Genomic DNA, 13365 nt, shown 5'->3' with positions numbered 1-13365 from the left:
ATGTAAACATTGTGACAAGAGTTTCAGAAGGTCAGATGAACTGAAGCAACACCAGCATGTCCACACTGGAGAAAAACCTTTCCAATGTAAACATTGTGACAAGAGTTTTACTGCATCATCTTCCCTGAAAACACACCTCCGTCTCCACACTGGAGAAAAACCTTTCCAATGTGAACACTGTGACAATAGTTTCAGTAGGCTAGATGACCTGAACAGACACCAGTATGTCCACACTGGAGAAAAACCTTTCCACTGTCAACATTGTGACAAGAGTTTCAGTAAATCAGGTAACCTAAAGCAACACCTTCGTGTCCACACTGGAGAAAAACCTTTCCAATGTAAACATTGTGACAAGAGTTTCATTCGGTCAGATGACATGAACAGACACCAGCGTGGCCACACTGGAGAAAAACCTTTTAACTGTGAACATTGTGACAAGAGTTTCAATCAGTCAGGTAACCTAAAGCAACACCTTCGTGTCCACACTGGAGAAAAACCTTTCCAATGTAAACATTGTGACAAGAGTTTCATTCGGTCAGGTGGCCTAAACAGACACCAGCATGTCCACACTGGAGAAAAACTTTTCCAATGTAAACATTGTGACAAGAGTTTCAGTCTTTCAGGTAATTTGAAGATACACCTTCGTGTCCACACTGGAGAAAAACCTTTTACCTGTATGCATTGTAACAAAAGTTTTAATGCATCATCTTCCCTAAAAACACACCAGAGTGTCCACACTGGAGAAAAACCTTTCCAATGTAAACATTGTGACAAGCGTTTCAGTCAGTCTTCTCACCTGAAAACACACCACCATATTATCCATACTGGAGGAAAACCTTTCCAATGTGAACACTGTGACAAGAGTTTCAGTAGGCCAGATGACCTGAACAGACACCAGTATGTCCACACTGGAGAAAAACCTTTCCAATGTAAACATTGTGACAAGAGTTTTACTGCATCATCTTCCCTGAAAACACACCTCCGTCTCCACACTGGAGAAAAACCTTTCCAATGTGAACACTGTGACAATAGTTTCAGTAGGCTAGATGACCTGAACAGACACCAGTATGTCCACACTGGAGAAAAACCTTTCCACTGTCAACATTGTGACAAGAGTTTCAACGATTCAAGTAATCTGAAATCACACCAGCATGTCCACACTGGAGAAACACCTTTCCAATGTAAACATTGTGACAGGAGTTTCAAACGGTCACATGAGCTGAACAGACACCAGTATTTCCACACTGAATAAAAACCTTTCCAATGCAAACATTGTGACAAGAGTTTTACTGCACCATCTTCCCTGGAAACACACCTCCGTGTCCACACTGGAGAAAAACCTTCTCATGTAAACATTGTGACAAGAGTTTCAACAATTCTAGTCATCTGAAGTCACACCTTCGTGTCCACACTGGAGAAAAACCTTTCCAATGTAAATATTGTGAGAAGTGACCTAAGTTTAAATAACTCAGGTCACTTGCTAAGACACCATTGCATTCACACCATGGGGTAAAAAAATACATTTTCCACTATGTGTTCCTGTCTGTCTTGGATTATGGAGACATAATCTATAGACATGCAGCACCATCCACTCTTAAATCCATAGACTCTGTTTATCACTCATCGACTCGACTCTTTATTACGGGTGATAGCTATGGTACTCACCAATGTATCTTATATAATATAAAAAGGTTGGATGGACCTCCCTGACAGAGTGACGGAAACTGCATTGGCACCTATTCTTGTATAAAGCCATGCTTGGAGATTGTCCTAAATCTTTTCTGAAGTACACCCGCACCCGGTCAAGTAGTTCCCCCAAGTTCAAGGTACCAAAAGTTAGCTCTGAACTTGCTTTTGGCTTCTGTGGCCTTAATACATGGAATGACCTGCGAACGACATTGAAACTGACCACATTGGTACCCTTAAAGGCCTATTCACAGTCTGGATTTTCGGTGGTAAGGTGACCACCGCTCCGGTGGTGAGCTGACCACCGGAGCTGAAATAACGTTGAGCGGTGGTGAGTAAAAACAGAGAGAAGGGCTGGAGCGGTGGCGGTGGTTTGCTCTTCACCGCGGCTCGTGACGTCATGTTGTAGTTCGGTGGTCACCTAACCACCGTAAATCCAGACTATGTATGAGCCTTAAGTCGTTTTTAAACATTGATGAGCATACATACCCCCACATATATATAACTATTTTTAGATAGTTTTGAAATTGTATTTTTATTTATTTGTAAACCTATGTAATTCACATGTATATCTTTTGTTTTTCTTTTCCTGATCTTCTGATGTATTGTGATGTTTTTTCTATATGATATTGTATTACTCGACGACACTGAAAATTAGTTTGATTACTCAGTGTAATTTTGAGAATTAATGAAAAATGAGCTCACTGGGAGGATCAAATTAAACAGCTGTATGATCGTAGGGAGGTCGATAGACAAGGACAATATTATGGATTATTATACTGCTCCTATATTTCAAAACAAATATGGGTAAATTCTCCTTCTACAGCACGGCCACCCATACATGGAATGCCCTGACCCCTTCCCTCAAAAAATGCAGATCACTTGCATCTTTTAAAACAGGCCTGAAATTCCACCGTTCAGCAGGCCCAATGGAGAGGAAATGATCACTTCTCCTTTAAACAGGTGACCACGCCCCCTCCTAACTTTCTACCACTCTGTACATTTAGTGTTTTATTATTTCCTGTAATGACATATTTTGTTGTTGTTTTTGATGATATTGTTTTTTTTGTTGAGGGGCGCTAGCTCCTCCTATTGGGCTTTGTCTTTGTGTGAACACAAACACGATGATTTGATTGGATGATCATCATCCCATAGCGACGATTTGATTGGCTGATATTGAGGATATAATTGTGAGGGCAGAAGAAGTGAAGACGCCAAAAGTGATTGGCCGGAATGACATATGTGATGATTTGATTGGCTGAGCATGGAATGTGATGTATGATGTGATAAGAGCACCCCTCACTTCACACAAAGTGTGATTGTTGTTGTTCTGCTATTATGAATTGATTGCATAGGACCTGAATTGAAACAAGACCGCAAGGACTGTTTTTGTGTTCTCCCTTTTGGAATCAGTGTTTGACTGAACTCTGTTGCTGTTTTACATTTATAAATGTATTTGTTTTACCAAATTGCACAGCGATTTCTTAATTATTGTTTTGTAGTAGACCCCAGGAAATTGCATCTGGCCCCAAAAGATCACAGGATCTATTGAATGTCAAGAGGGAAACTGACATTCTGGTAAACAGTGGATTTTATTCCAAATACTATAGGGATTCACTGTTAATGAAATGTTAGCCCATGTCCGAATATAAACAGCTTCGATGTAGTATTTTTATTTTAAATTATCGGCTAATACCAATATTGCATTTTAAGGCCAACATCGGCCCATACTGATTTGATAAAATATTGTCCATCCCTAGATAGAATACTTGTCTTGAATTAAAAAATAAAGTAAGTAAAACAATGTTGAGTGTTCAACAGTCTGGCTGAACCTCTACCTAACCCAACTCCTGATCTGCTATTAAAAAATAGCAGATCTACAAGCTTGTAGCACGGCACTCAGTGCCACGCTATGAGCTTGTAGATCTGCTATTTTTCAATAGCTAAAGTATGACATAATGCTTAAAACACCAAAAGGGGTTTCCGCCCAGATGTTGTGTGTGTAAAGCACACTGCCTTCCTTGTTGAAATGAACAATTAGACATGCTTACTCTAACGGGCAAAGCAGTGCTGTAACTTCATCACACTGTTTAGTAAATCAATTCATGAATCTAAATATTATTATTATTAGACAATGAATCAATTTGTATATTTATTCAAGAGTACATTTGCCTTTTATGATCCAATAGAATAACAGAATAAAGTAAGTCTATGCCATAGACTCTATGGTACATGATGTGTATTGAAATCAGACACCTTGACGTCTCTCCATGTTGCAGTTGGCATACAGTCTGAGTCAGGATACACAAAGCAGCGGCAGATACAGTTAATTAAACACAGTCTGAGTCAGGATACACAAAGCAGCAGCAGATACAGTTAATTAAACACAGTCTGAGTCGGGATACACAAAGCAGCAGCAGATAGTTAATTAAACATCTACTGATGCATGCACTTGGACACATCATCAGTGTTGTAAACCTGGGATCGTTGGGTGTGTCTGCGTCTTACAACATACACCCCCCACTGTCTCTGTCCTGTGTCCTAGTAGCATGCTGCACTACAGCCCCTTCACTGTCTGTCCTGTGTCCTAGTAGCATGCTACACTACAGCCCCTTCACTGTCTGTCCTGTGTCCTAGTAGCATGCTACACTACAGCCCCCACTGTCTGTCCTGTGTCCTGGTGACAGCCCCCCCTCTGTCCTGTGTCCAAGTGGCATGCTACACTACAGCCCAAACTGTCTGTCCTGTGTCCTAGTGGCATGCTACACTACAGCCCCCACTGTCTGTCCTGTGTCTAGTGGCATGCTACACTACAGCCCCCACTGTCTCTCCTGTGTCCTAGTGGCATAAGCTTCGGTACAACTCCAGCTATACAGCCAGCCTCTCAAGCTGCACCGAGGCTAATTTTAAACCCTCCTTGCAGGTGTTACTGCAGTCTGTAGGGTTTTGGGTTCCTCCTCACAGAAGAAGTGTTTTGGGCTGCCAACCCTCTCCACCCTCTCCGGCCGTCCTCTGTCTCTCCAGATGTCACCCTCTTGGTGGTCGTCACCCAGGCTGTTCCTGGTTGTCACTGGTACTACAACTCCCAGAGTTCTTCAGGCTGTTCCTGGTTGTCACTGGTACTACAACTCCCAGAGTTCTTCAGTCTGTTCCTGGTTGTCACTGGTACTGCATTACTTCCAGAGTTCCTCAGTTAATTAAACATCATGAACTTGGAAACATGGTGTAACCCAGGCTTGAAATCAGCAGCCTGTATTTAAAATAATGAATGGGATGGATGAATAAATAAGTTCATTTTCAGTTGATTTAAAAACATACAAACCAGGGTGTCTAGCATATTTCAGAAAAAAGTTAAAATTACCTGGCTCTGTGACTGCCACCCTAGTTGGTCAATCAGTAAGAGTTTATGTCCAGCCTACCAGTGATGCTACTTCCTGTCAGTACCAAGGAAGCTCTTAGAAGGAAGTGAAGTGGTCACGTGACTGGGCTGCGCCATGACACTTTCATGGACACTTTCACGGGAGCCAAACTACACCCGGAAGTTCGGCAGAATGCACTGGAGTCAATGAGAGCTCAGTGACCAGCTCATGAACAAACATTATTTATGAATGACTGAGACCTTTTGTAAAGTGATCGCTTCTGGAAAATAAAATAATATAGGCCTATATAACACGTTATTTTAGGCTGTCTTATTTTTTGATGTGCATACTACTAATGTGATTTATTTTTTCAAAGAGCAGAGAGCAGCCCAGGCAGAAAACTTACTATGTGCTCTTCTATAAATACCTCAATAAAAATAAATAGTTATTAAGTCGAAAAACAACCACTCGGAAAAAACGTGTGATATCACTTATGTCTTCTTTCATATTCCTGAACCAATTATATGACAAAGCTTGCAATCGTTCATGTATAATGTTTGTTATGAGCTGGTCCAGCCTGCTCCATTCACTGCCATGTATTCATTGCACTACTGGTGTGAGTTTGGCTCCCATGAAAGTGTCATGGCGCAGCCCAGTCACGTGACCACTTCACTTCCTTCTAAGAGCTTCCTTGGTCAGTACTTAATCAGGAAAACTTCCTTTTCCTGTTCAATGAAACACATGGTGGTTCTTCCTCTGCTGTAGTTACACAAACACAGAGAGAATCCTTTGCAATCCGCTTGGTAAGATTACAGAATAATCTTCCAAACTAACATTCCACATTCTAAATGTTGTTGGACAGCTCTTGATCTGTATATTGTGTCATTTTAACTTTTGTACAGCAGTATTGACCGAATGTTGCCAATCACCGACCAGCCAGGTGATTGCAGTCTGAGCCAGATCATTCATTGATCAGCGGTGAGTGAGAATGTATAACAGTGGATGGTTAGTTTAGCCACAAGGTGCCAACTAGTCATTGTGTGTACATGTTACATATTGAAACAATCTGATATTTATTTTGTTGTTACTAAAGGATATATAATTTATGTATATGAGTAGCCTATTTTGTGTTATTAGTAATTGAAAGTACATTTTTAGTGCATCTCTCACCAGTTGCTAGCCAGGGAGAGATATTAAGCACGTTTGAGCCATACATACCTACAAGTTACAGCACAAAACACCCTGTAGGTTATTGAGAGTGCATGAAAAGAAAGAAAACGGTTCATTGAATAATTGAAACTGTAAAAGAAAATAAGCGCTTTGAACATTTTGAATGTTTTCAATGTATTTGACATACATGAAAATGAAAGAGACGAGAACATGATTAAGTTAATTAATGCAAGTTAAAAAAGTGATTGTATACTAATTCTTGGGAATATAAAAACATGGTTTACACAGGGTGTGAATACACTGTCAGGCGTGAAGGCGTCAGTTGGACGTCGCGTCAGGTCTCACTTTAAAATCCTTTCGGGGCTTTGGGCGGTTCCTAGAGGAGACGCACACGGAAGCCTATTTAAACGCCTGTAGTCCTCTATTTCTTCGTTAGCGAAGTGGGCGTGAGAGGCGGAGAAGATGTTGACACCCAGGGAAAGGCGCATTCTAATATTGGTGGCAGTCAGAAGGAGAAGGAGGATGATGATGATGAGGAGGGCAGCGGAGGCTGAAGAGAACGGGGCCAGACCCAGAAGGAGGTATTGGGTCCATCCGATCGGTACGAGAAGAGCAGAACAAGGGGAGTACCTGCATCTATTCATGAAGCTACTTTCAAGAGTACTGCAGGCTCTCTGTGGAGCAGTTCGACTGGGTGCTGGACAAGGTGAAGGAACAGATCGAGAAGCAAGACACTTTTTTCCGGAAAGCCATCAGTCCGGACGAAGGTCTTGCCATCTGTTTACGGTAACTACCGCACCATGTTCATTGCTGTTGTTTACATTTCTACTGTGATCGGTCGCTAGTAGCCTTGGATCACAATACTATCTGTCATGCCCGTTTTGGTCTCCACAATAGTGTTTGCACTTTCGGATTTAAAATATAACTTGCTTGCCCCATGGCCAAGCATATTACAATTGTGCACGGGCTCTCGGAAGCACCCATATATTTCGCATTGTTCTATAAAAAAGCAGTCTAATGTGATCGGTGGCCATTTCTCTGTATGCTTTCAACTATGCGAGTAACGTGACCCTATCGGTTGGAGGGTGTATTGCACTCTGTTACATAGTTCATAGTTGTATCTGTGGCCATATAGTTTAATAGCACTTCATATGGATATGTGTATTCAGATGTAGACCAAAAAGAGAGAAAGGCAAACACTATTTTGAACATCATCGAAGACTATCATATAGGCTACAGTGTTATCAAGACACTGTTAGTGGTGGAGAGACTGTAAAGGGAAAATGCCTTAGCAATTAGCATTGTATTCACAAAATTTCAACTCACCAAGCCTGTGCCTGTGACTGTGAGGCATGGTACATGGAAGTGTATTTAATGTGTAGTGGAACAAGTTCTCGGTTCTTACTTCAATAAATGTAGCAATAACACAATGTAGAAAATATTCAGTCACAAGTAAAAGTCATGTTTCCACAGCTTGAGTAAAGTTTTAGTAGCTGATTTAGGCCTACTTGGCTTCCAAATATACATGTATTATAGTACTAAGTAAGAGTACTCAAATGTATTTGAAAATACAAGCGTGTCGCTTTACAGCACAGTAGCCTTGCTATTTTCCAAGGATGAAACCATAAAATAGGTTTCAATTGGTCAATGTATTTCTTGTTATAATATACTTATAGAGGCGAGAGTCTAAGTGGTAAGCGTACTGGCCACTTTGAAGATTTTCATTATTATAACAAGAAATGCATTAACCAATTGAAACCTAAAAACAGATTCCTAGTTGCAACTATACTACAGCTCCATCTCAATGAAATAGAATAGGCTAATGTGTAAAAGTTCAACCTGTGGTACTGTTGAGGTGTTATGGAAGCCCAGGTTTGTTTGATAACAGCCGTACATTAATTTGTATTGTTGAGTCTCATGTCTCACAGCTTCCTCTTGACAATACAACCTAGATTCTTTGTGGAGTTCAGGTCAGGCCAGTTGGCTGGCCAGTTAGCACAGTAATGCCATGGTCAGTAAACCAGTTACTAGTAGTTTTGGCTCTGTGGGCAGGTAGGTGCTAAGTGCTGCCTGAAAAGGAAGCAGGCCCACCAACTCTCACGCATTCAGCGTGAGAGTCACGCATGAGACGTCTTTCACACGCACTCACGCCACACCCACCATTTCTCACGCACTCACAATATGCACGCCGAGGGGGGCATATAATGTGCCAAAAAAGCCAAGCCGGCTCTCATAATAACCGTTTTCTCCGCGGCTCCGCACGCCCATGTGTGCGTCCTCACAAACGGCAGAGTAGCCGTTCTGCATGAGATAATGCTGTTATATGCAGTAGTGTAACCTCCAACTCGTCAGCAGGGTCCCTGACTGTGACGCATGGACATGAGCCATGCAGAGTTTAACATCGCTTCGAAATATTTTTCATGGAAGACAATATAGCCTCCACAACAAGTGACTATCTCTCTTCTATATATATATTTGGTGTGTGGCGTGACTGGCGTCTCTTGCGCGAGAACGGTGCCAGACGCACATTATAATGTCTGTGGTGTGTGTGTGTGTGTGTGTGTGTGTGTGTGTGTGTGTGTGTGTGAAGGGGGAGGGGCCGCATCGCGACTCATTAGTTCTGTTCAGAGAGAGAGAGAGAGAGAGAGAGAGACCACAACTGACTGACTGACTGACTGACAGAGAATGTTCCACTGAGGTGGGTGATTAATTTGTGATGTAGTCTGTTTTATCACATCAGAATACGTTTTTATGTAAACCAATATGGATATTTAATAGAAGACATAGGCACACATGGAGAAGGTGCACCATATGACCAATAGGAGACTGACCATCTCTTCACCTGGTGCAACTCTTTCACTCATTTTGTTAAATGCTATTATTCAAAATGTGGGTTATTATTCAGCATAATATGCAGATATCATTTTCTTTTGCAGTTTAAACAAAAACAATATAGCCTATCCACAAATGTTGATGTGGCATATACAAATATATGTTCATATAGGCCTATTTTTTGATTTTTTTGAGTGGTGCAACCACTCCCTTTCGGAGCTATGTGTGTGGCTGGCTGGGTCTGAGCATGAAAACAGCACACCGGAACCGGCCCGGCCCCCCGGGCGCGTGTGTTCATGGGGGTCTGGATGTTCTGGGGAGACCCCCGGGGACCCCCACACAGCGTTGCATCACTCACTTTTTTTTCTAGGGTTGGATGTCTGTATTCCTCTAAATCAATGTTAAAAAAGGCCAAATCAACATTAAAAAAGGCCACTTTTTTCGCTAAAGTCTCACTCTTGGCTTTTTCTGAAAGTTGGCAGCCCTGAAAGGAAGATCAGCATCAACATAAAGCTTGTCAATGTACGGAGGCACACAGTGCTGTAAAATATCATAATAGATGGTTGTGTTGAGACTCTGGACATGACAAAACATAGTGATGATTTAGGCCATGTTATCTGCTGGTGTTGAGCCACTGATAGTGAAAACTTAACAATGGTTTCAACACAGCCATCTTTTTAGAGTGCTTCAGTATGTTGACAAGCTTCATGGAGATGCTAATTTTCCTTTCCAGCTTGATTTGGCACCTGTCCACAGAGCCAAGACTACTAGTAACTGGTGTTCTGACCATGGTATTACTGAGCTTAACTGGCCAGCCAACTGGCATGACCTGAACTCCACAGAGAGTCTAGGTTGTATTGTCAAGAGGAAGGTGTGAGACATGAGACTCAACAATACAAGGTTACATATCACCTCCATGCCACACCCCATTGATGAAATAATTTGTTCAAAAGTAGCCCAGACAAAGTATTGACGGCATACATTAATATACTTTTCAGATGGTCGACATTTCTCACATTTCTCTCATAAAATATTCTTATTTGTTGAGATGGGATTTTTTGATTTTCATGAGCTGTACACCATAATCATCAAGATTTTTTTTTTGTTATATTAATTTTTATTTAGTTTTTATAGACATGACAAACAAGACATACATAACGACACATACACCAGACTGGGCAATGTATATAAAACGAGTGGGGGGGCCTATCGTGTTAAGATAGCATAGGTCAGGATGAACACAACCATCATGAGACATCAAAAGAGAACATAAATATATAATACATAATACATCATAAATACATACAATACATCTATATACATATACAAATATATATATATATATACATATAATATGTAACATGTAATATAATATAAACATGAACTTGGGCACATATGAACAGTAGGGGAAACAGGTCAGCAGTTACACAGCGGAGTCAAGGTGAGCAGTAATAGGGCCCCAAATATACTCAAAAGTGGCTAGACTGTCCTGCCTGTTGCAGCGCAACCTCTCCAGGTGTATCAAATATACAAATTCATTAAGCCATTTAATAAAACAAGGTACAGTCGGTGTCTTCCACTCAGTTAAAATCATTATTTTGGCTACTAGTGTGCCGAGCATAAGCGTCTGCTGTATGGTGTATGGGAGAGCGAGAGAGGCATCAGAGCATCCGATAAGAGCAGCTAAAGCATCAGGAACAATATTAATATGATATACCGTGCTGTACCATGAAAAGATATTATTCCAGAACAAAACGATTTTTGGGCAGGACCAGAAGGTGTGGCCCAGCGTGCCTTTGGAGATGTTGCATCTACCACAGATATCGGTAACAGCTGGGTACATTTTGTTCATTCTGACCTTTGAGTAGTGTAGTCTATGGATGACTTTAAACTGGATTAGTTTCAATCTGGAATTGACAGAACCAGAGTGGATCCTCCTCAACCCCTCGCTCCATAGCTCATCTGACAGCTCCAGTCCAATATCCTCCTCCCAGGCAGCCTTAATATGGTTTGTTGTTGGATTAGAGAGTTTGGAGAACAGTGAGACAAATTTTGATATAAGTTGTTTGGAGTTGGGATGTTTTTTCAATAGTGCATATAAACAGTGTTCCTGAGGTAGATTTTGAAAATTGTTAAATTGATTTTGAACAAAATGTCTAACTTGTAGATAACGAAAAAAGTGGGAGTTTGGGAGCGAAAATGCTTCTTTCAGCTCAGTAAATGATGCAAAATTATTATCTATATATAGATCTGAAAATTTGATCAGGCCCTTGTCTTTCCATTGTGCAAAGGCTGCATCTGTCTGAGAAGGAATAAAATTGTGATTAAAACATATAGGGGAGTGTGCAGACAGCACGGGAACTGAAAGCACCTTCCCCACCTGTTTCAGTATTTTAATTGAGTTTCTCAAAACAAAATTGTCTTCCAGTAGGTGCACTGGCAAGTCCTTTGAGGAAAACAAGAGAGCTGCCCTTCACTGCCTGGGATTCAAACTGGAGTCATTTAGGAGTGTCTGCGGAGGATTGAGGGAGCTGGTCCTGCCAGTAAATTAAAGCTCTGAGATTGGTGGCCCAGTAATAATGGAGAAACACAGGGAGGGAAAGCCCCCCCATTAGTTTGGGTTTCTGTAAGTGCTTTTTAGAGATACGGTTGGATTTGTAACCCCAAATGAAAGACATTATTATTGAATCGAAATTTGATGCGAGCTTGATTGGGATGTTTTGAAATAAATAATCATCAAGATTAAAACAAAAAAAGGTTTTAAATACTTCACTTTATGCACAATGAATTGAGAATATATGAAAGTTTCACTTTTTGAATTATATTACGGAAGAAAAATAAATTTACACAAATTAATTGAGATGGAGCTGTATATGGTGTTCTTTTATCCCCTCTACACCATATGTCTTTGCTGCAAATGGCCATTATCCAAACTCGCACCACGTGACATTGCTACGCATTGTGAGTGAGATTGTAGATCAACTCTATTTGGAAAACCTTTCTCTGAATTGGGATGCTGGGGTTCAAGTGGTTAACTTGTAAAATAATTGTAGTGGATCAAAAAGTACATTATTTGCCTCAGATGTAGTGGAGTTGTGAGTCATTAACCTTAATCCCATTACCAACCAGGCAACCACACTTGTAACATGTGAGTTTCGCTTGTGTTATAACATGATGATTGTTGTCTATACCTCTATTTCAGATACCTTACGCATGGGGATTCTTTTGCCACCATTGCTTACAATTTCCGTGTAGGCAAATCCACTGTGATCAAGATTGTGTCGACCGTTGCTGAAGCCATCTGGCAGTGTTTGGTACCAGAGTTGATGCCCGTGCCGACGAAGGACGGGTGGAAAGCTGTAGCCAATGCTTTTGAGCAGAAGTGGAACTTCCCTCACTGTGTGGGTGCACTGGATGGCAAACATGTTGTCATACAGGCACCCAGACATTCGGGGGCCCGTTTCTACATCTACAAAGGCCAGTATTCCATCGTCCTTCTGGCTGTTGTAGATGCCAATTACCTGTTCCGCATGGTCGATGTGGGAGGTTATGGCGGTTCTAACGACAGCGGCATCCTCTGGGCATCAGCGTTTGGTGAAGCTCTAAGGGACGGAACACTGAACCTCCCTGAGGATGAACCACTCCCAAACGCTGAGGACCTGGGACCAGTCCCATATGTTTTCGTGGCAGATGAAGCCTTTCCTCTGCGGCGGGACATGATGCGGCCAGTTCCTGGAAGGTACCTCCAGACCTAATCCCAGAGCATTTTCAACTATCGTCTGTCCCGTGCACGGATGATGGTGGAGATGACCTTTGGTTTGATGGCTTCACAATTCCGCGTCTTGCACACGGTGATCCAGCTGAATCCTCAGAATGCAGGGAAGGTTGTGAGAGCCATCACTGTCCTGCACAACCTCCTCAGATGGCACCTTCAGTCATCTGCTTCCGACGTGGCAGAGGAGACTCCCGATTCCCTCCCCCCAATGGTGATTGTTGAGAATGATCCAGGTGAAGTTGCTCGGGCTGTGAGAAGGACCTTTGTTGAGTTCTTTAACTCACCAGCCGTTGCTGTGTCGTGGCAGGACGACCATGTTTAATCCTCACTAGGGCTGGGCGATATGACAAAATCTCATATCACGATATAGAATTTATTTTATCACGATAACGATATACTCACGATATAGCATATTTTTTTTACGATACCTATTTTTTTATTTTTGTTCAGGTCGAGTACTTTACTGTACTTGGGCTGTACTGTACTGTACTGTACTGTACTGTACAAGCTCTCCTGGCCTCTGTCTGTGTGTTAGGCTGCACA

Source organism: Protomyctophum parallelum (genome assembly GCF_964188405.1).
Source record: "Protomyctophum parallelum genome assembly, chromosome: 1".
Classification (NCBI taxonomy): Eukaryota; Metazoa; Chordata; class Actinopteri; order Myctophiformes; family Myctophidae; genus Protomyctophum; species Protomyctophum parallelum.
The sequence above is the reverse complement of the archived record's forward strand: the minus strand, read 5'-3'. Positions refer to the sequence as shown.